At 34.7% G+C, this 22380-nt stretch overlaps 1 pseudogene; it reads right to left on the reverse strand.

Moving 5' to 3' along the window:
* Positions 1-20167, reverse strand: part of LOC100470129 — a 40593-nt pseudogene extending 20426 nt beyond the window's left edge.
* Between the last annotated feature and the right edge of the window lie 2213 nt (positions 20168-22380).

Here is a 22380-nt window from a genome sequence, read left to right on the forward strand (position 1 = left end):
CAGCCTAAAGCATAAATAAGGGCATCTTACCAAACTGTTTCTCTGGCTTCATCACCATCTGCTCTCCAGGAATCTAATCCACACTCAAATACGCCCCCTGTGGTTCAGGGTGTCCGCTTTAATCGTCTTGTTTATTACAATGGCATGTACTGTTTACCTCCTCCTCTGAGCTAGCTCACTGTGATGCTCTGCCTGTCAATAATGATTCAAAAAGAACGAGCCCTATTATTGATGTCTGTGGGCACCCACTGATGCCAATGCCAACAAAAGTTTTAGCTGTTTGTCCCAAGGAAGCCAGTGACAGAGGTTAAGAGCATCTGTGTTGATGTCGAAGATGCCACAGCCTGCTATGTGTTTGCTCTAGTAGTTCTTATGTCTGCCCATCGATCCTTTATTTTTCTTTTGGAAACACTGTCTCTCTTCTGCAGAGAAATGTTGTTCCCGCAGAACTAAACATGAGTTCTGAAAGGTTACGTGTTCTTAAAAGCATCCCCATCTCTGCATGTCCCCATCCCCATCTACGTGATTAGATTGGTGCTGGGTACCTAACTCAAATTAACCCTCTTCATAGATTTTATAACACAACATTAGATTAAGCAAATGTCAGCTTTTCCCAAGAAACAGGTGATGAGGCCCTGCAGATTTCAACAGCATAGTGCCTGCCATGTGGAAGACAAATTTGCAGTAGGAGAGAATGTTGTCATAGAGAAAGGAAGACAGAAGAAATCTAGAGAGATTTCTGGCCTCATTAACTTCCTTGGGAAGTGTTGTACCCAATATCTAGCTTTACTTCTGCCTTTCCTACAGTTGTAGGACAACCCTGAACCTCTTATTGCTGTATGTAGACGTACCAATATCTGAACTATGGGCTTTATCCCCTGAATTTATTTTTTTATTATTATTATTATTTCCAGCTTTTTTCCCCTAAATGTTTTCACTCAAGTATTTTATTTATATATTTTTTAAGTTTTTATTTTAATTCCAGTTAACATACAGTGTTCTATTAGTTTCAGGTGTACAATATAGTAATTCAACACTTCCATACCTCACCCAGTGCTCGCCACAACAAGTGCACTCCTTAATCCCCATCACCTATTTCACCCATCCCCTCACTCCATTCCCCTCTGGTAACTATCAGTTTGTTCTCTATTAAGAGTCTGTTTCTTGGTTTCTCTCTCTCTCTTATTTCTTTCCCTTTTTTGTTTTTTTTTCTTAAATTCCATATATGAATGAAATCATATGGTAGGTATTTATCTTTCTCTGACTTATTTCACTTAGCATTATACTCTCTAGCTCCATCCATGTCATTGCAAATGGCAAGATTTCATTCGTTTTCGTGGCTGAGTAACATTCCATTGTATATGTACACCATATCTTCTTTATCCACTCACCAGTCGGTGGACACTTGTGCTGCTTCCATATCTTGGCTATTGTAAATAATGCTGCTATAGATGTAGGGGTGCATGTATCCCTTTGAATTAGTGTCCTTGTAGTCTTTGGCTAGGTACCCAGTAGTATGATTGCTGGATCATAAGGTAGTTCTTTTTAACTTTTTGAGGAACTGCTTTCCACAGTGGCTGCACCAGCTTGCATTCCCACCAATAGTGCATAAGCATTCCTCTATCTCTACATCCTTGCCAACACCTCTTGTTTCTTGTGTTGATTTTAGTCATTCTGATAGGTGTGAGGTAATATCTCGTAGTTTTGATTTGCATTTCCCTGATGATGAGTGATGATGAGCATCTTTTCATGTGTCTATTGGCCATCTGGATGTCTTCTTTGGAAAAATGTTCATGTCCTCTGCCTGTTTTTTAATTGGATTATTTGGTTCTGGTGTTGAGTTTTATAGGTTCTTTATATATTTTGGATACTAACCCTTTATCAGATATGTCATTTGCAAATATCTTCTCCCATTCTGTAGGTTACCTTTTAGGTTTTTTGATTGTTCCCTTCACTATGCAGAAGCTTTTTATTTTGATGTAGTCTGAAGTTTATTTTTGATTTTGTTTCCCTTGCCTCAGGAGGCATATCTAGAAAGAAGTTGCTATGGCTGATATCAAAGAAGTTACTGCCTGTCTTCTCAAGGAGTTTTATGGTTTCAGGTCTCACATTTAGATCTTTAATTCATTTGAATTTATTTTTTGTGTCATCTGGTGTAAGAAAGTGGCCCAGTTTTTTTTTTTCTTTTGCATGTTGCTGTCCAATTTTCCTAACACCATTTGTTGAAGAGACTTTTTCCCATTAGATATTCTTTACTGCTTTGTCAAAGATTAATTGATCATACAGTTGTGGAATCATTTCTGGGTTTTCTTTTCTGTTCTATTGATCTGTGTGTCTATTTTTGTGTAAGTACCATACTGTTTTGACGATTACAGCTTTGTAATAGAGCCTGAAGTCCAGATTGTGATGCCTCCAACTTTGCTTTTCTTTTTCAAGATTGTTCTGGGTATTCAGGGTCTCTTGTGGTTCCATACATATTTTAGGATTGTGTATCAATTTTGTTGATTTTTTCAAAGAATCAGCGCCTGGTTTCATTGATCTGTTCTCTTGGATTTTAGTTTCTGTATCATTTATTTCTGCTCGAATGTTTATTATTTCTTTCCTTCTGCTGGTTTTAGGTTTTGTTCATTGTTCTTTTTCTAGCTCATTTAGGTGCAAGGTTAGGTTTTTGTGGCTTTTTTTAAATTTTCACTCAGGTATTTTAATCCTCTCACTCTAGGTTTCAATTATGAGTCCATGCAAGCTATGACATATTCAGAATCACGTATTCTGTTTTCTGCCATCCAAAACAGGTCCAGTGACTTAGACAAAATTTCTGTGCCTTCATTCTCTCTTACCTCCCAGGAGGCTTTTCAACTTCTAATAAAAATTCCTAGAATCCTTGTCCTGTTAATAAAAGCTGGATTACCTAGTCATCAATATAGAACTACATGGAGTTGAGCAGAATTGGGTAGGGCATCATAGAAGAGGTGGTAGTGGAGATGAGTCATGAAGAATGAATTTAATTCTATACCCACGGATAAAATCTGTGATTTACTACTTGAAAAAAATGTTAAGAATCTGTATACTCCTTCGGTGTGACCCAAAATCACTTCCTAGAAGAACAAAGAAAGTATATTTCAAACCTGGCTAGCTAGACAAAATTCAATAAAACTTGCATCATTTCATTCATTTTGAGGTTTGTCGTTGTTTGGCAATAAATAAGTTAAGTGTTGCCAGGGAAAATAATAACAAAATAAAAACTCTGAATTGTCTGATTTCTGCTAACCCTGTAAGTTTTATCAGCGTTATAGATTTCCTGTAACATTCTCTTCATATACTCTTTCCCTGCATCTTTATTTCATTTGCTAGAGCAGAAAGTGGAATATAGATCTGTCTGTAGCTCCAGGAATGGATGGACAAGTGAAAATAATCTGTCATTGTGTCTTTTTGTGAATGAAACATTGATATCAAAGAGGCAAAGCCCTGGAAAGAAATATGAAAATTGGGTCATGCAATACAACATGTATTGCAAAAGATACATCCTGTGCCTTTTCAGGAAACTAAGCAAGAAATGGAAATAAGGGGAATTCCATTTTTCCAGCTGAATGCAGACAATTGTCATTAGTCATCTCTTCAAAGTCTTTGCCTTCTTACTTGATGTCATCTGACATTCTAAATGTTTTATTTTGTTTTTCCCTAAGGGAAGTCTTTAAAACATGTTAGTTTATATATACTTTTTCTGATTCTTCAGAGTCTCCAGACCATTCCTACCACCTGCACACAGATTCCACTGGTCATCTCTTCCTGTTAGCTCCAGCCTCCTGCCTGAATGTTGGGTGTCATCTCTCCCCTTGATTTCATTTTTTCTCTTCCCTAGTTTAAGCACCCTCCACCCCAGAAAAGTTTTGGTCATATGGCTCTCTAGCTCCTTCCTGGCTATATCCTTAAAACTACCATGCTGCTATCACAATTGCATCAAGGTATTTTATTAAGCAAATGTTTCTCTCTAGTTATTCTAGAACAAACTTCTATATAACCGTCTTACTCCAACAACACATGTAATGAGTATTTGGTTATCAGACCCTGTGCTAGACTCGAGGAATGCAACAGTGGATAAAACATGGCATTACTCAAAACGATCTGACAACCTAGCAGAGTCCTGTTCATTTTTGATAGCTATGGTATTTGACACATAGTAGGAACATAATAAAAGGCACTATAGGACTAGGAAAAGAAATGGCATCCTCTTTTCAGGTGGTTAAAATTAATATGGATTTTATCTGGCATCGTGTGAAATATGACTAAAGGCAGAATAGTGTTGTTAATGAACTTTACAAGTCCCTTCCTAACCTCTAATTCACCGATTCTTTTATTCACCAGTCTTTGTAGACACAAATTCAACCTCATGAATATACAGTAGCTTTGGAATTAGAGATATTTTCAGTAGTGAATTATGCATTGATACAATGGAACTGTGGGAAAGACAATATTCTTGAGAAGCATTTTACATACCTTATTAAACAATTAACTGAAATCATTTTAAAAGTTACTTTCTCTTAAGGGATTAAGAAGCATAGATAAAACCGCCTTATAAAAAGGATATGAAGGATGGCTATATAAAGCTTAAGCCGATACTTATATTATTTAATAATAGTGTAAATCATTCCTTGAAAAGCTTTATGTTTTTGAAAAGAGGCTTTCCTGAAAATGAATTAAGTATTAAATGAACTAAATTGATTTAAGAAATTTAATGATTTCCAGTGTGGTTATATTTTTGAGAAAAGACATGGAGCTTTCCATTCTATGTATTTCATTAACAGTGTCATTATTACTACCATCATACTAATTGCCTTTTTAGTATATAGCACCCTTTGTAATAATTTGGAATTCTTTTCAAAAACTGCAGGTATGCCTTTGTCCTTGCTGTATTGTTCATCCAAGGGATATGACATCAAACTTTCCTGACTCTTCCTTTATCTGAAATGTTATACAGGACACGGGTGTCTATTTACTAAAAAGCTAATGAAGCTAATAAAGCTTAAACCTTAGTTCCCCTCAAATAAAGGGGTCCCTGGAGGGGCCCTAACATTGGGTTCATACAGTCATACATTTTTTGTAAAGATTGCAAAGTAGGATATTCTAACTTACTTATACCCACAGAGAAATATTCCAATCCAAGTGCCATTTCTTTCCATGCCAACCTTTCAGTCTCTGGAATAACCAGAAAATTTGTGAGTTTGGCTAAAAGGAATTTGAATCAGAGATATAGTTAGTTTGGGGGTTTTAGTATATATGTAGTCCAGAGCCACTGAATTACATGCAACTATATCATATTATAGTATATGTATATGTAACTATATCGTTAGATATTTAGAACCACTTCTGCTTAGAGTTAGGATATTATTAGCTTTATGGTATAAAAATGGATTCCAGAAATATTCCTGCTGTCCACTGTGCCAGCTTACACAGTTTGTGTCCTGAAGAATTAGAATCAGAATGATACTTCAGTACAAATATAACCCATGATAGGCAGCATTGGAACTACATGGGAGTGGTGGAGAAAAGTTGGATTTAAATGTATGGAACATCAATGCAGTTGAGAGGTAATTGTTTATTGGGTATGTGTGTGTGTGTGTGTGTGTGTGTGTGGCAATTCTTCATAGATGTTGTGTAATCTGCCTTAGGCGAGCCGAGTGTGTGTGATGTACTCTTTTCTGTGTTCGGTACAGGCATGCCTCCAGTGGGTGACAACGTAGGTAGCATCAAATTGGTTGACCTCTTCATTCCAGATTGCAGTGACTGGCCAGTGAAAATTTGTTTTAGGAATAACCTTTTAATTGGAATGAGTCCCTCTCAGAGTCTTAAAATTAGATAATCTCAGAAGAGACAGTCAAGGACTTCCTAGGATAGTAAATAAATTTTAAGTTTTGACCATCAGTTTTGTTGTCTGACCTGGAGTGAGAAGTTGAGAGCTAGGAGAATACATTTGAATTGTAATAAGGAATGTCAGAAGAAAATGCCCTGGATTACAGACTCAGTAACATAGGGCACATGTTGCCTCATAGAGAGGCAAATACCTCCTCACACTTAAGGTTATCTCTAGGAAAGATATGATTTTCCGGAACCTTCTAGTGAGTCATAACATAGAGTCTATGAATAGGGGACCATTCCAATAAGAAAAATATGTGTATAGTAAATCTCATTTTGCTTACCACCTTGCTTTATGATCTGACTGTTGACAGTGCAGTATTTTGATTGGTGCACGTCCTTCTAGGAAAAGAAAAAATAGAGTACAATCATTAGACTATAAATTCAACATTAATAGCAAAATGAATTATTCATCCATATTTATAGTCCGTGTTTAAGTATCTGGCCTTTGCCATCATAGCTGTTTTCCTTATGTGAATTAATAATAGATAAAAGCCTGCTTAACTTTCAAATGCCGGAATCCTTTTGCTTTTTTTTTTTAACCCTAAATTAAAAAAAAAAAAAAAGGAATTAACAAGGTTGGTGTATCATATATGACTTCTGATATCCTCAGGCTATAAGATCACAAAAATTTCATCTTTAGGGGCATTAGGCTGCAGCATTATTAACTTCTGTAAGGGAGTTAACAATCAGCTTCAGTGTGGTATCTTCCTCCCGACTAGAAGTGGTCAATAAACATAGGATTTATGGAAATATACATTTATAGGGATATAAGTGCTCTGAAAGTTACTACTAAAAAATAAAAATGAAAATAAACAACTTTAGAATTATTTTTAATATTTCATAATTGAGAGTTTTGTGTGGTGAAATAACTCTATGATTCATCCTTGAGAACTCCATTCATAGTTATTTTAAATAATAAAATAGTTGCAAAATTCTTCATCCAGTTAATTGCATCTGCCTCCTTATCTACCTAAAGGACAAGGTATAATGGAAAGAATTTGTGCTTTGGATCTGTCTAGACCCCCTTTAAATCTTGGCTTTCTCACTAATTAGATATATTGTTATTGTCAAGCAATGTTGTCTCTAACACAATTTTTAAGCTGAAAAATGTGAATTTTAATGGATAACTTGGAAAGAATTTATGCAGATTATACATAACAATTAAACATGATAATTATTAAAGTCTCAGCTCAGGTTCCCTCTTTTTGCAAGAGCCTACTCTGTTCTTCCCATTTCTACTTCTGCCAATGGGGATACGTAACCTCTCAACCCCCTTCTAAAAGTGCTCTTACTTTGTGACATCAGTTTATGTTAAAGGAATTTCATAAAAATAGTCCGTTGTGGTTATCACAGCATGTGCTGATAGGTTTTTAGTGAGAACACTTCTCATCAGATTGCCCACATGCCCTCTATGAGGACCCATAAGAGAAATTCATTTGTGGTTTTTTTCTTCCAGAAATAGATTCATCCTAAACATCAGTATGGGTTTTTATCTTATGTGCACTATGAATTATAGTATTAATAGTGGTTCATCAGTTTAGAGCACAACTAATGTCCATCTTTAGCAAATGTGTATAAATTTATGGTATATATCCAGGGTACGAATTTCATCTTCAAATCTATTGTATTTCCGAGACTTAAAGTCTCATCTCTTGCTTAAATGTATTTTTTAAAGATTTTATTTATTTATCTTAGAGAGAGAGAGAGAGCAAGCACACACACAAATGGGGAGGGAGAGGCAGAGGGAGAGGGAGAGAATCCCAAGTGGACTCCATGCTGAGCATGAGTCTGGTACTGGGCTTGATCCCAGGACCCTGATCATGACCTGAGCTGAAACCAAGAGTTGGACACTTAACCAGCTGAGTCACTCAGGTGCCCCAAATATTTTTTATATTACTTTATGTACTTAGTCTTAGCCATCCTAAATCCTTTTCATAAGAAATTAGAATATAAAAAAGAAATTAATAAATATTACCTTGCCTAGTTCAAAGTTGCTGTCAAGATTATAAAACAATGTATCTGGTGGCCCTGTGTTTTGTTATTTGTCAAAGGTTAAACAAATGCTTAGTAATATATACTTCAGTAGTCTTTGTATTTTTGTGTGCCTCCTGACTCATTCCTTCATTTTCCACATGTGCTTTTGCTCAATTTTTTCACTAGGATTTGTCTGATGTAGACTCAGTGACCTTTTATCTTCTCTTGGAAGTAGTATTCTTGCATATTTATCAATAAATAAAGTGGAACAATTCAAACTGGCAAAAATGTAGACAATATGACTAAATTGTAGACAACAAACTGACAGCCAACCAGACTATTTCGAAGTCTGCTGTGCTAAAACGAGAAAAATAAGAAGCAAACTTTAAATGCTGTGATGAGGAGAATGCATTCCCCCTGCTGCCAGAATCTCCATTATTTTTTGATCCTAGATCTAGCTTGATGCACGCATGTTATGTTCCCTACTGGCCCCTATGGGCTTTTTACCTTGGTAATCTATATTTTATCATGAGCCCTGGAATAAAGCTAAATATAAAGAAAATCACTTTAAAGGAGGTCATATTTTTTTTTCTTCCCTTATGTTTTCCTTCTGGCCTCCTCTCCCTTTATGGTCTCTATGAAGACAGCAGGGCATATGCCATCTTGGGACAGAAGAGGTTACTATATATAACCTAGAGAAGTAGGAAGACTGCTGTGTTGATGTGGATAAGGGGAGCAAACAGGAGTAGGACAATAAGGGAGATAGACTCACACCGGGATTCCTTTAAAGGTACAGCATGAAAATTTCAAGGGTGGGGAGCAATGAATCTCTAAGAGAAGCCTCATATATGAAATGAGATTGCAGAACATGAATGATGAAGGAAGGTAGCTAGAAAGATGAACTGGAGACATCTTTCAAAGAATTGATCAATGAAGCCATCTGGCCCTGGAATTTCTTTCTCTCTCACCCCTCTCTCACTCTTTCTGTTCTCCACCCCCCCTCCCCGAATATGTGCCCTTTCTTCAGTAACAAATTCCATTATTTTGCTAGATATAGAGTTTAGTTTTTCTAATCCATCTTGTATCAATTATTTTAAGTTGTACCTTATAAGGTATTTATCCATTTGATCTTAATTGTTAAATTTATTAGCTTAAAGTTAGTTGTTCATAATATTACCTTTTTTTTTTTAAGGATTTTATTTATTTATTCGACAGAGATGGAGACAGCCAGCGAGAGAGGGAACACAAGCAGGGGGAGTGGGAGAGGAAAGCAGGCTTATAGCAGAGGAGCCTGATGTGGGGCTGGATCCCATAACGCTGGGATCACGCCCTGAGCCGAAGGCAGACGCTTAACCGCTGTGCCACCCAGGCACCCCCTTAATATTACCTTTTGAATCTTTTAATGCCTGTTGGATTTCTGCCAATATCTGCTTTGTAATGTCTCATATTAGCAATTTCTGCACTTTCTCATTTTTCTTGATCAGTCTAAATAAAGGTTTATGAATTTTGTTGATCTTTTCAAAGAGCCAAATTTTCCTGTGTTAATTGTCTCTATTGTTTTTTATTTCACAGATTTCTGCTCTCATCTTTATAAATTCCATTCTACTTTGGGTTACTTAGATCTTCTTTTTCTAGTTTCTTAAAATAGAACTTTAGGTCATGGTTGAGGAAACTTTTTAGTAAAGAGACAAAGAGTAAATAGTTTAAGCTTTGCAGATTGAGGATATTCTATAGATAGGCATTTTTTATAGATACGCATGTTGAAGGTATTCTATATAACCATATCTGACTGTTGAAATAAAAAAGTCTCTACCAGGATTTGGCCCACTGACTCTTGTTTACCAAACTCTGCTTTAGAGCACTGATTTTCTATCTTCCTTCTTTTCTAAAATAAGTTATTAAAGCTAAAAATTTCCTTCAAAGCATTGCTTTAGCTGAATTTTACAAATGGTTATATTTCATTGTCATTCAAAAAATTACCTTTTCGATTTCTCCTTTCACTATAGCTTTTCCTGAAGTTTTTAAATTTCCAACTGTTTGGGGAACAATTGTTCCGGATATAACACTGTTCCTGATTTTAAGCCCACTGTGGTCACAGATAAACTCTTGCACATTTCAATCTTTTGTAATTTATTGAGATTGTTTTGATGGCTTAGCAAATGTCCTATCTTATTGAATGTATGCTGTGCCCTTCTAAAAAGTGTGCATTAGGCAAACATTTAAAATGTAGTTTTTTGTGAATGTCAATTTGATCAAGATGGTTAAAGACACTCTATGTCTTTACTGATATCTTGTCTGGATGTTCTATTAGTTACTGAAAGAGTGGTATTAATATCCCAAAATATGCTTATGCATTTATCTATTTTTCTCTTTATATCTGTCAGTTTTTGCTTTATGTGTTTTGAACCTCTGATTTTGGAGGAAGACATGTTTTTTTGAGATTTTTTCTGCAGAATTAATCTGTTTATCATTTTGAGATATCTCTCAATCTCTGGTAATAGATTTTGTTGCCACCATCTGATATTATCCTTATTATTTACTTGGTATTTCTTTTTGCGCCCTTTGAATTCAACCCCTGTGTGTCTTTATATTTTAAGTGCATCACTTCTAAACAGCAAATATTTAGGTTTTGCTGAGATTTTTTTTTCGTTTTCACTCATATATGCATGTTATAGTAATTGGCTGATTTACATTTATGTAATTATAAATGGGTAAATTTGTGTAATTGTAGATATGATTATGTTTATCCCATTTTACTAATTGTTTTCTGTTTATAATTTCTACTCTTTGTTCCTCTGTTACTCATTTCTGAACTTCATGTTAATCAAATTTTTCTTTTTTTGAGTTCTCTTTTATCTTTTGACTCTTTGCTATACCTCTTGGTATTAATTTTTAGAGGTTTCTTTCTGTAGTGTCTCCCAAAGTGATTAGAGTTCATATACCTCTTCACATAAAATGTATGAACCTTGAATTATCCACTTTGTGCTATGGTTTCTATGTGCATTACATCTATATATGTTACTTAGCATAGTATGTTACAATGTTGTTTTAGCTAATCATATATACTTTAAATAAATAGATAAATAAACTATTTCTGGTACTATTCCTTCCTAAGGAGCTAATTTCTATCTGGTATCATTTCTGTATGGCATGAAAAACTTTTTCTTTTTTTAAGATTTATTCATTTATTTTAGAGAGAGAGCAAAAGCGAGGGAGAGCACTTGAGTGGGTGAGGGGGTGGAGAAGCAGAGGGAGAGGAGAGAGAGAATCTCAAGCAGACTCCCCCCCACTCCGTTAGGTGCAGAGCCAAACATGGGGCTCAGTCTCACAACCTTGAAGTCATTACCTGAGCCAAAATCAAGAGTTAGACCCTTAACCGACAGAACCACCCAGGCACCCTTTTAACATTTCTTGTAATGTAGGTCTGCTGGTGACATACTGTTAGTTTTAGTTTATCTAGAAATGTCTTTATCTTACCTTCATTCTTGAAAGATATTTCATAAGATATAAATTCTGTCTTCTGAACTCTATTTTTTCTAGTAAGAAATTAGAAGTCCCATTGATTGTTATCTCCCCATGTATAAAATCTGCTCTCTAAATTTTGTGTTTATCTTTGTTTTTCAGGGGTTTGTCTTTGATTTGCTTAAGTATAATTTTCTTTGTTTTTACACTACTTGTGTTTTAATGATTATATTCAAATTGGGTGGTTGAGCAGGTCAGCCCAGTACTGGCTGTAAAGTCATTTGGGATGTTTTTAAAATATTTGGTATTTGGGAATAGTTGATTATGGCCCACTCTTGCATTGAGTCTGAACCTATCTTCAAATCTTGCTCAATTCAGAGTTCCCAGAAGCAGTTACCATTCACACAGACTTAAAACTTTAGATGAAAACATTTTGTGAGGTATGCTGTAAACCATGGCCTTTCAGAGTTGCTTTCTATAAAGAAAACCAATGGCTTCATAATGTGCTCCATAACACATTTATTCATGAGTTAGATTTGGAAGATAAGCCAAAGATAAGGTTATATGCCTTCCCCAAATATGTATATACACACACACACATATATATGTATATATATATTATATATAATACATATATTATTGTATGTATGTATGTATTGTATATATATAATACATTTATTATTGTAGGTATTAACTGTATATATTATTTATTACCTATATTATATATAATATATATTATTTATTTTATATACATCATTCCAAGAATTTAGTATTAGCATTATTTAAAATAAGCATATGCCATTTATATTTCATCTTTTGAAAACCTGAGGCCCATGAGAGTTAAGTCATTTACTCAGAGTCCCTCAGTTAAAAGGGATTCTCTGGTTTTAAAGCCTGACCATTCCCTCTTAACTTCACTGACTCCTATAGAGAAAGTAATGATCGTTAATCTAAAGTCTGAACACAGTTTCGAACTCAGCCCTAGAAAGAAAATTGAGGACCCATAACGTATGGCCTTAGCTAATATCTTCTCTAAGAATTGATTTTAAAATATTTGAGAGCTAGTTCATTTGTTTAACCTCACATGGAAATTTTTCATTCTTTTGATCATTGGAGCTAACTTTCAAAACATTTTAAAGGTTTATTTTATCTTTAGCTCTAACCTCAATCCTTTGTTCTTTACTTGAATATTTTCTATTCTTCTCCAAAATGATATTTTTTCTTGTAGGTACATTTAGAGCTTCTAACACAATGCAGAGTTCAGAAGAGGGAGGAATGAAAGACCATGAAGTAAGTCAGATACTATGCTTTTTGTGGAAAGAAAATGTTATCATTTGAGTAATGTTAAATTATTAATTATGGTGACAGTCATCACAAGTAACACTCATAGAAAGCTTGCTATATTTGAGGTACTGCGTCTAAACATATCACATTCACTAATTCATTTAAAATTTTCAACAACCATTGAAGGTACTATTATTAATACCATTTAATACATAATAGATATTATTATTAACATCTCTATTTTACTATTGATGAAATGGAGCCTCAGGGATATTAAGTAACTTAAGTAGTTAATACACAGAGAAGCAAGAACTTGAAATGAGGGAGTCTAAATCACCACCCTATGGTTAACCTGATTTCCAAAAAGAGGAAGAGGAAGAGGAGGAGGAAATTACTCAGAGTAGAGACAGAACAAGAGCATTGTTCTCTGTACTGCGTATTTTATTATGCCGCAGTGCTTCCCCAAGCTGTGTAATTATCCACATACCAGAGCACAGGGATGGCTGATGACAAAAAGTTCAAGACCATGAACACGGGTATGTTTTACATGGGAGATAAACCCCTATGCTAGAGATTGAACCTTTTAAATCATTAAAATCAATAATTCACGCTACTTGTAATGAATCTGGGCTTAACAAGAACATTTCTGAATGTCATTATTTCTTCTCTGTAATAATAATTGGGAGGAGTAAAAAAGCATAACTTTCTTACCAAACACCTATCACAAAATAATTACCACTCTTACTTAAATATTTAAAAATTATGTGTATATTTTCGTGTATGTGTGTGTGTGTGTATAAATAGGATTCACCAAAATATTCTATTCAGTGCTTCCATGAAAAAGCACTATAGAGGCCCTACAGTAATTTGGCAAGAAAAATATAAAACAACTAGAATTTTTAAAAATCATATATATATATATGATATACACTTAATATTTTAAACAGTTTTGCTCTAGTATTTCAGCCAAATTAAAATGAATTGTCCAATCATATTATCAAAGACTTAGGAGAGTGAAGGAAATTTCTTCTACAAAAGAATATCACTTATTTTTTGGCCTAAATCTATTTGTCTCCAGAATGGTTTCCAATTTACAATACCATATGGTATTGTGTTTTTTTATGTGATTTTGTGCATGAAATTGAAATAAAAAACTCATTTCAGTTTTAAGTTACTAATTTTATCTTTAATTCTAGACTTGCTGCTGGTCAAATAAATGTTAATAAAATATACTTATTACTTGGGACACAGTAGAGAGTCTATCTCCCTGATGATTTATCTTAATAAGTTTCCTGAATCCATAAGTATTAATTATCCATGCAAAGAACTGATTTCTCTGGGAAAATATGTTCATCCATTTCACATATTTATACTTTCCGATATAAATATTCACTGTGGACATTGGTCAGCCTAAGAAAAATAAAATAGTTGAATTTTCCTATTTGTGTACAGCACAAGGTCAGTTTCACCTACCCATCTCAGAGCGTCATCTCTTCAGAAATTTAATACTGCTTAGTCCATAAAAAAAAAAAATCTAAAACACTTATAAATTGGTGTTGCCTTAAGGCAACCACCAACTTAATGTTGGAGAGTGAAAAGAAATTCCAACTTCATTTATCATGAAACCCATACATTTGTCAGAAAGGTACAGGCCGGACCAGTGTTTCTGAGTGTTTATTTGGAGAATGCATTTAGAAATTGCCCAAATAGGTAGAAATATATTAACTTTGACCAAATGAGTTTTATCAACTCAATATTCACAAGCATAGTCAATAGCGGATGTTGGATTCATCTAATCTGCAAAACCACTGGGAAAGGCAATGCTATCCATGAAAACATGAAGGAACTGTGTGGGTAAGATGGTGAGGTACCCTATTCTCTTCTGGTTTTCTAACTAATAGGATTTACTATTTTAGTGCAGAAGAAAACCTCTGGGCCTTTTGGTATTTGACTGAACTTTAAATACTAACTCTATCCCAGCGCTGCTGAGTCAGTCTGCTCAATCTGCATTCTCAAAGCCACGTCTACTTTGGAACAATGAAAAAGCAGAATCCGTGATGAAGAAAAGCTAAAGGTCTGCTACTGCCCTCACCCGTCACTCTTAGTAATGTGAAATTCAAACTTCTGGATTTGTAAGTTACCTAATTAAACAGAGATCATCTTAATGTTTGCAATATTTATGCAGAGTTATTCTAAACAGATCAATTATTTTAACACAATTACCAAAGTAAGGGTTTAAGTTACTTCAGACACAGAGCTACTTTCAAATTTTCAGAACCATATACTTATGCGTGTTAAGACATAATTGCCAATCATTAATCAACTTGCCTCAACTATTTATTTCTTCTTCTTTGGTGTTCAAACATAGATGAGTATAGGATTACTATCAGGAAATATGGTAATACTGACATTCCTATGTAGATGTTATTATTAAATAGCCAAAGTTTTAATAAAATGATTAAATCAGTTTAAAACATTTCCACAGTAACTAATAAGTCATCATTAGAGGTGATAGTGTCTAATGCAAAAAAAAAAAAATTACAGTTAAATCAGTGTATTTGTACTCTACTCATTTCAGTATAGATTACTTCTGAAAGGAATATGCTAATATGTAGCAAAAAACAAAGATTTTCATGGCTCTTGCTACAGTAATTCCGTTTGGAAATTTGTCCTAAGGGAATAATTCAACAGAAGAAAGAAGGTATATGCCCAAAGAATATTCAGTGCAGCATTTTCTTTAATAGAATAAATGTTCAACAATAGGGAAAGGCTTACTAAATTATGGTACATTAACATAATGGGATATTACACAGCTATGAAAAATGGTGATTATGAAGACAAAGGAGAGACAACTATTTGTAATACAATTTCAAGTGGCAGAAAAGACCCATAGATTGTAATTTATACTTGACACCAACTGTGTGAAATAAGCTGTTTGCAAATAACACACAAAAGTAATACACAAAAAATGAAAATGCTACATTAAGATAGAAAGAGTCATGGGTAATTGCTTTTCATTTTTTTCCGTTGCATTTTATTAGTAGTAACAATGGTGAGCATGACAATGAAAATAAAAACACCAATAATATATCCAAGGTGAAAAGCCACATCACAGAAACGCTGAACACTTTTAAAAGGTTTTTGAAATAGACTATTTTTTAAAGCAGTTATAGGTCACAGCAAAATTGAGCAGAAAGTAGAGCTCTCACGTACCCTCTGTCTAAACACATGCACGGCTTCTCGTACTGTCACCATCCCCCACCAAAACAGATTTGTTATTATCTATGACCTAGCATTAACACATCATTATCACCCAAAGTCCACAGTTTATGTTAGGGTTCAATCTTGCACATTCTATGAGGTTTTTTTTAATTGCCTCATAGGGAATGCTATATGATTTATAAGTTTTGACGAATGTTTTGTGACATTTCCACCATTATAATATTATACAGAATGGTTTCACAGCCCCCCAAATCCTTGATGCTCTGCCTATTCATCCCTCCCTGGCCCCAGGCTCTGGCAGCCCCTGATCTTTTTTCTTTCTTTTCTTTTTTATTTTTACGTTTACCAGTTTATTATAAAGGATAAAACTCATGAACAGCCAAATGGAAGAGATGCATAGGACAATTAAAAACAAATAAACCAGGGACTCCTGGGTGGCACAGCGGTTAAGCGTCTGCCTTCGGCTCAGGGCATGATCCTGGATCCCTGGGATCGAGCCCCGCATCAGGCTCCTCTGCTGGGAGCCTGCTTCTTCCTCTCCCACTCCGCCTGCTTGTGTTCCCTCTCTCACTGGCTGTCTTTCTCTATGTCAAATAAATAAATAAATAAAATCTTTAAAAAAAAAAAAAAAGAATTCACCAGTGAATCTGTTTGGGCCTGGTGCTTTCGATTTTGTAAGGATATTAAATATTGATTCCATTTCTTTTATAGACAAAGGCCTACCCAGGTTGTTTATTTCTCCTGTGTGAATTCTGGTAGATTGTGTCTTTCAAGGAATTGGTTGATTTCATGTGGATTACCAAATATGTGGACCTAGAGTTGTTTATAGTTTGCCCATTTTTAAAATGGGTTGTTCCTTTTCTTATTGTGGAGTTTAAGAGCTCTNAAAAAAAAAAAAAAAGAATTCACCAGTGAATCTGTTTGGGCCTGGTGCTTTCGATTTTGTAAGGATATTAAATATTGATTCCATTTCTTTTATAGACAAAGGCCTACCCAGGTTGTTTATTTCTCCTGTGTGAATTCTGGTAGATTGTGTCTTTCAAGGAATTGGTTGATTTCATGTGGATTACCAAATATGTGGACCTAGAGTTGTTTATAGTTTGCCCATTTTTAAAATGGGTTGTTCCTTTTCTTATTGTGGAGTTTAAGAGCTCTTTGTATATCTTGGATAACAGTCCTATACTTTAAAGATTTTGAGCCAGACGGGAGCATGTGCCTTTGCTAAAACTATTCTCTGCAGATTAACCTCTGAAAGAGCACATTCACGGTGATTATCTGGTAAAATATTTGCGTGCAGAAAAGGGATGGTTAGAAGACATGGCTTACATTATCTGTTCTAATCTAACTTAGTTGGTGAGTTTCATGAGTCATTTAATGTCTAAATCAATCCCATACACATGTGAGTTTAATAATTGGTAATAATGAGCACTCCACCCCACAGATTTCATACAAGTTACAGTCTAGTAGAGAAGTTTATGGGATTCATTTTTTAGCAAATGATATGTGAGCACTCTTTCCAAGTCTTTCCCAGTTTGCCATGTTGAGAAGACATATTCAGATGGTGGCAATGGTTGCATGCCTATCAAGGATAAAATTCTGACAGATGTTAGAATCCTGACCGTCTCAATCCTAGAATGACTTTGGACTAGTTAACCTAACTGAATCTCAGTTTCTGACTTTGAAAATAATGCTGGGGGAGTGGGAAACACAATATTGGTTTTTATTCAGTGATAGATACTAAAAAATATATTAAAAGAATGATTATTCCAGGCAATAATAACAGCTGTTTCTTTTTTTTTTTTAAGAGTTTTTTTGGTTTTTTGTGGGTTTTTTTGAGGGATGCCTAGGTGGTTTATGCGGTTAAGTGTCCGCCTTCAGCTCAGGTCATGATCCCAGGGTCTCGGGATTGAGTCCCACATTGGGCTCCTTGATCAGTGGGGAGCCTGCTTCTCCCTCTGTCTGCTGCTTCCCCTGCTTGTGCTCTCTTTCTTTCTCTCTGCTCTCTCTCTCTGACAAATACATAAATAGAATCTTTTAAAGAGAGATTGCAAGAGAGAGAGAGCACATGAGCAGTGGTGAGGGGCAGAGGGAGAGGGAGAAGCTGCTGGGCAGGGAGCGCGATGCAGGACTCGATCCCAGGACCCTGAGATCATGACCTGAGCTGAAGGCAGACGCTTAACTGACTGAGCCACCCAGGCACCCCAATAACAGCTATTTCTAATGATATGTTTAATATGTGTAATACACTATAATAAGCAATTTGCATCCATTACCTCTCAATGTCTTGCAAAAAAACTCAACTTTATCAGAGAACTATATTTATTATTCCTATTTTACAGAGAAGCAAAATAAGTCTTTGGAACACATCGTTAAATAAAAAATTTCATTAAACTGGTTTCATCTCCCAAATATAATGATTAATAGCACTTCAAAGTGCTTTCTTTAAAACTTCTGCTTTTTCACATACACATTTTCAATGTTAACTAAGATTCTTCTAAACATTTCTAATTATTTAATGTCCTTAATGCTGGATATTTAAGGTTTCTGAAAGTTTCAGTCTGTAGAAATAATGCTGCAATGACCATCTCTGAGCATAAAGCTTTATTTTTTACTCTATTTCAGGTGATGCCCTTAGGATAATTTTAGAAGAGGTAGATTTTTCATTTTTTGAGATTCTTGATTTAAATGGGCAATTTGTTGCACAGAAAGTTTGTACCAAAATACAATATTTAATATACATATGAGAATAATATATATCGATGTGTATAAATACAGATATACAATTTTAAATCAGTTCAATATATAGGTAATATTTATTTTTTGAAAAGAGATTTGAAGAAGCAAGCCAATCTGGTATATGTGAATAAGACTTTCAGAAATCACTGCTAACATCAGCCTACAGAAAACAAGCTTTCAACTGTGCTGGGATAAAAATCACTGAAGCAAATGAAATTTCTCCATTCATACATTACGGAAGTAAATTGGTCCAAAAGGGTAAACAAAAAACATCAAAGCTAATGGAAGAGACAGATGCTAGATAAGAAGATGAGTGTGTTGAACTGAAGACAAGCATTTGTTAGGCTTTAAGGAACAGATGACTAGAAAACATAAGATTCCTTCTTCAGGGCTGTCAGAGTGAAACGACTTATAAATGATCAATTTTCTCTTTTGTAAAGTTAGAAACGAAGGATTACTTCAACTGACAGCCAAAGAAAAGAAACGTTACTCAGAAGAAAGGGAGCAGATTGCTAATGGTAAATGACTCTCAAAAAAACTTGTGAATTTTTTTTCATTAACATATAGTGTATTATTAGTTTCAGAGGTAGAGGTCAGTGATTCGTAAGTCTTATATAATAGCCAGTGCTCATTACATCATGTGCCCTGCTTAATGTCCATCACCCAGTTACCCCATCCTCCCACCATCCTCCCCTCCAGCTACCTTTAGGTTGTTTCCTATGATTAAGAGTCTCATGGTTTGTCTCCCTCTCTGATTTTGTCTTGTTTTATTTTTTCTTTTCTTCCCCTATGATCCTCTGAAAACTCATGAATTTTTAAGAAAAATGTTGACTTTTCAGGAAAATTAAATAACAAAGGAATAGTTAATTTAGAGAATAAAAATTAAGTCCCAGAAAAGGTCTGGGCAGCCCATAAAACAACACATCCTTTTCTTCATTCAATTCTAAATATTTTCTGATTACCTAATAGATGTGGTCAGTGAGTGAGTTAGATCACACCAAATAAAGACTACTTTAGACAGTGTCTTTGGCTATGGAGGTTGAGTCTATTTTAGGAGTAAACAAAGGTAATTATAACACCATGCAATACTTCTTCAGTAACTATAAAAATATACATATCCAAACAAGGAGATGCCCTCTTTACACTGTCAATTAACAAAGCTGAGAAAGTTGACTTTAATAATAGCCAATGTGCTCAAAAGTGAGTATATAAGCACACTATCCACTATTAATGATATTGTTAATTTATACCACAAGGTATCAATGAAGGAAAAATTGACCCAGAAGAGAACTGTGGAGAGTTAAGAGATTTTACCTTCCTTGCAAGCTAAAAATTTATCCTGCAGCATTTCTATGGAGGTTGGTGGACTGTATAAGACTCCAGTAACCCCAGTATCATTATTTTCTTGTGCTAGTCCTCCAAGCCCCAGTGCCCACAGAGGAAGGCAAAGAGGGCCAGGTGACCCACCCATATGTGATAGATTGCAATAGAGGAGAAGAACCTGAACCTTAGTTACACTGGACAGGAAGCATGCTTTCCCGTTGTTTGGGAGGGAGACATAATCTCTGTTTTCCATGACTGTTCACTACATAAACATCCATGAAAATTGTTTAGAACAAAGGTAGTAAGTAATTGTGTTTATAAAATGTAGATAATTGTTTCCCAGTATAGCCTACACATCAAAAGTCTTAAAAAAAATATCTGCTATTACATAAAGGATGGGATTAAAATCAGATGCAAATGAATAAAAAATCTTACTCCATATGGAGATAACAGCTTCAAGTTTATAAATAATCACAGGGAGAGGTTTGAGACCATCAGGACAGCTCCCCAGGTCCTTTCTTGTCACATTATGAATACCCTAAGAATAGTATATAGTCATGTCACTTGCAAAGAAGGGGACTGGTTCCATCATTTCCTACTCATAAACTTGTTCAATTTTGTAGTCATTTACATAGCATATATGACATATTCCAGAGACCTATTCCTTATAAATATAGGTTTGTTTACCACAAACAATTCTACACAGATTGGATAGACCCTACTAAAAACATTCCATAATAAAGCCTCCTCTGCTAGCAAATACCATCAATGGATCTGCTACCAGATGCGTCATTAAAGTATTTATTAGGAGGCAGATGAGATAGGTGCTGGAGTTATGAATTTCTGGACAATTCAGCTCCATTAGCCATAAAAAAAGAAAAATAATACCTACCTCATGTTTATTTTGAGAATATGTTAATACATGTAAAGCATTTTGAATAGTATACATCTCATACTATCTCATATATAGTAAAAATCTATGTTGGTTAACACTATTACGATGAAACAATAAAATCCTTTGAGGCAAATGTTTAAAAACTTTGATATATCCATATGAAAATCTAATCTAATCTTTTTAGTTTTGTGAAATATTAGGTCAATAAGAAAATCCTCATAACATATGGTTAAGTAGAACTACCTTGATTCAAAACTGTATTCCTATAATATACCTATTTTGCAAAAGACATATGCACACACATAGACACAGGATAACAGANGCCATAAAAAAAGAAAAATAATACCTACCTCATGTTTATTTTGAGAATATGTTAATACATGTAAAGCATTTTGAATAGTATACATCTCATACTATCTCATATATAGTAAAAATCTATGTTGGTTAACACTATTACGATGAAACAATAAAATCCTTTGAGGCAAATGTTTAAAAACTTTGATATATCCATATGAAAATCTAATCTAATCTTTTTAGTTTTGTGAAATATTAGGTCAATAAGAAAATCCTCATAACATATGGTTAAGTAGAACTACCTTGATTCAAAACTGTATTCCTATAATATACCTATTTTGCAAAATACATATGCACACACATAGACACAGGATAACAGGAGAAAAATCCCCAAATAATATTCACTGAGGTTGAGCAGATTATTATTTCTTCTTTATACATTACAATATTTTCCACATTTTCTACACTAAGAATTTATCTTTTAAAAAGGATTAGACCTGTAACACTTTAATCGTGGGAAAATTTGGCACTGCTAAGTGAAGTGGGGCTTTTTATTTTTCTTTAATTTTTTAGAAGATTTTGTTTATTTGAAAGAGCGAGCTCGAGCAGGGGGTGGGGCAGAGAGACAACACTCCCCACTGAACACGGAGCCCAACGTGGGGCTCAGTCCCAGGACCCTGAGATCAGGACCTGAGCTGAAATCAAGTCAGATGCTTAACCAAGTGAGCTACCCAGGTGCCAAATTAGGGCTTTTTAAATACCTTTCTATAGATTCCATTTGTACTAGCATGTGAACCTTTGTTAGTGGCCTGACGAACCCCAGACTGATTCAGCTTCTGTGCAAAATCCTTTTGTATTAGCTTCTACAAATTGTAGGAAGAACCTTTTAAGATGAAAAATATTTGCAGTAATCTTATGGTGCTTCTGCTTTTTAAATTTGTCCACAAAAACCAACGCTTTGTTTATGGCTTTATTTATAATGCTTCCAACATCTAAGACCCTAATTAATGTTTCTTACATGACAGAAAAGCTTTCTTTATTCATTCAATAGAGGGAGATGTTTAGTTGTAGATTGCCTTTGCTCTCCAGCAGGAATGTTAAGTGCTCTAACAACTTTGAAGCTAGAATTGTGTAAAAAACAACAACAAAACAACTCTGAGACTCCACATTAATGATTGCATTAATTGCATGAAAACCAGCTTGATTATAAAACCAGTCAGTTACTAATTCATAAACTACATCAACTGATTATTTGACTGTTTTTTCCTAACAAATGC

This window comes from Ailuropoda melanoleuca, chromosome 7, assembly GCF_002007445.2.
Source record: "Ailuropoda melanoleuca isolate Jingjing chromosome 7, ASM200744v2, whole genome shotgun sequence".
NCBI lineage: Eukaryota > Metazoa > Chordata > Mammalia > Carnivora > Ursidae > Ailuropoda > Ailuropoda melanoleuca.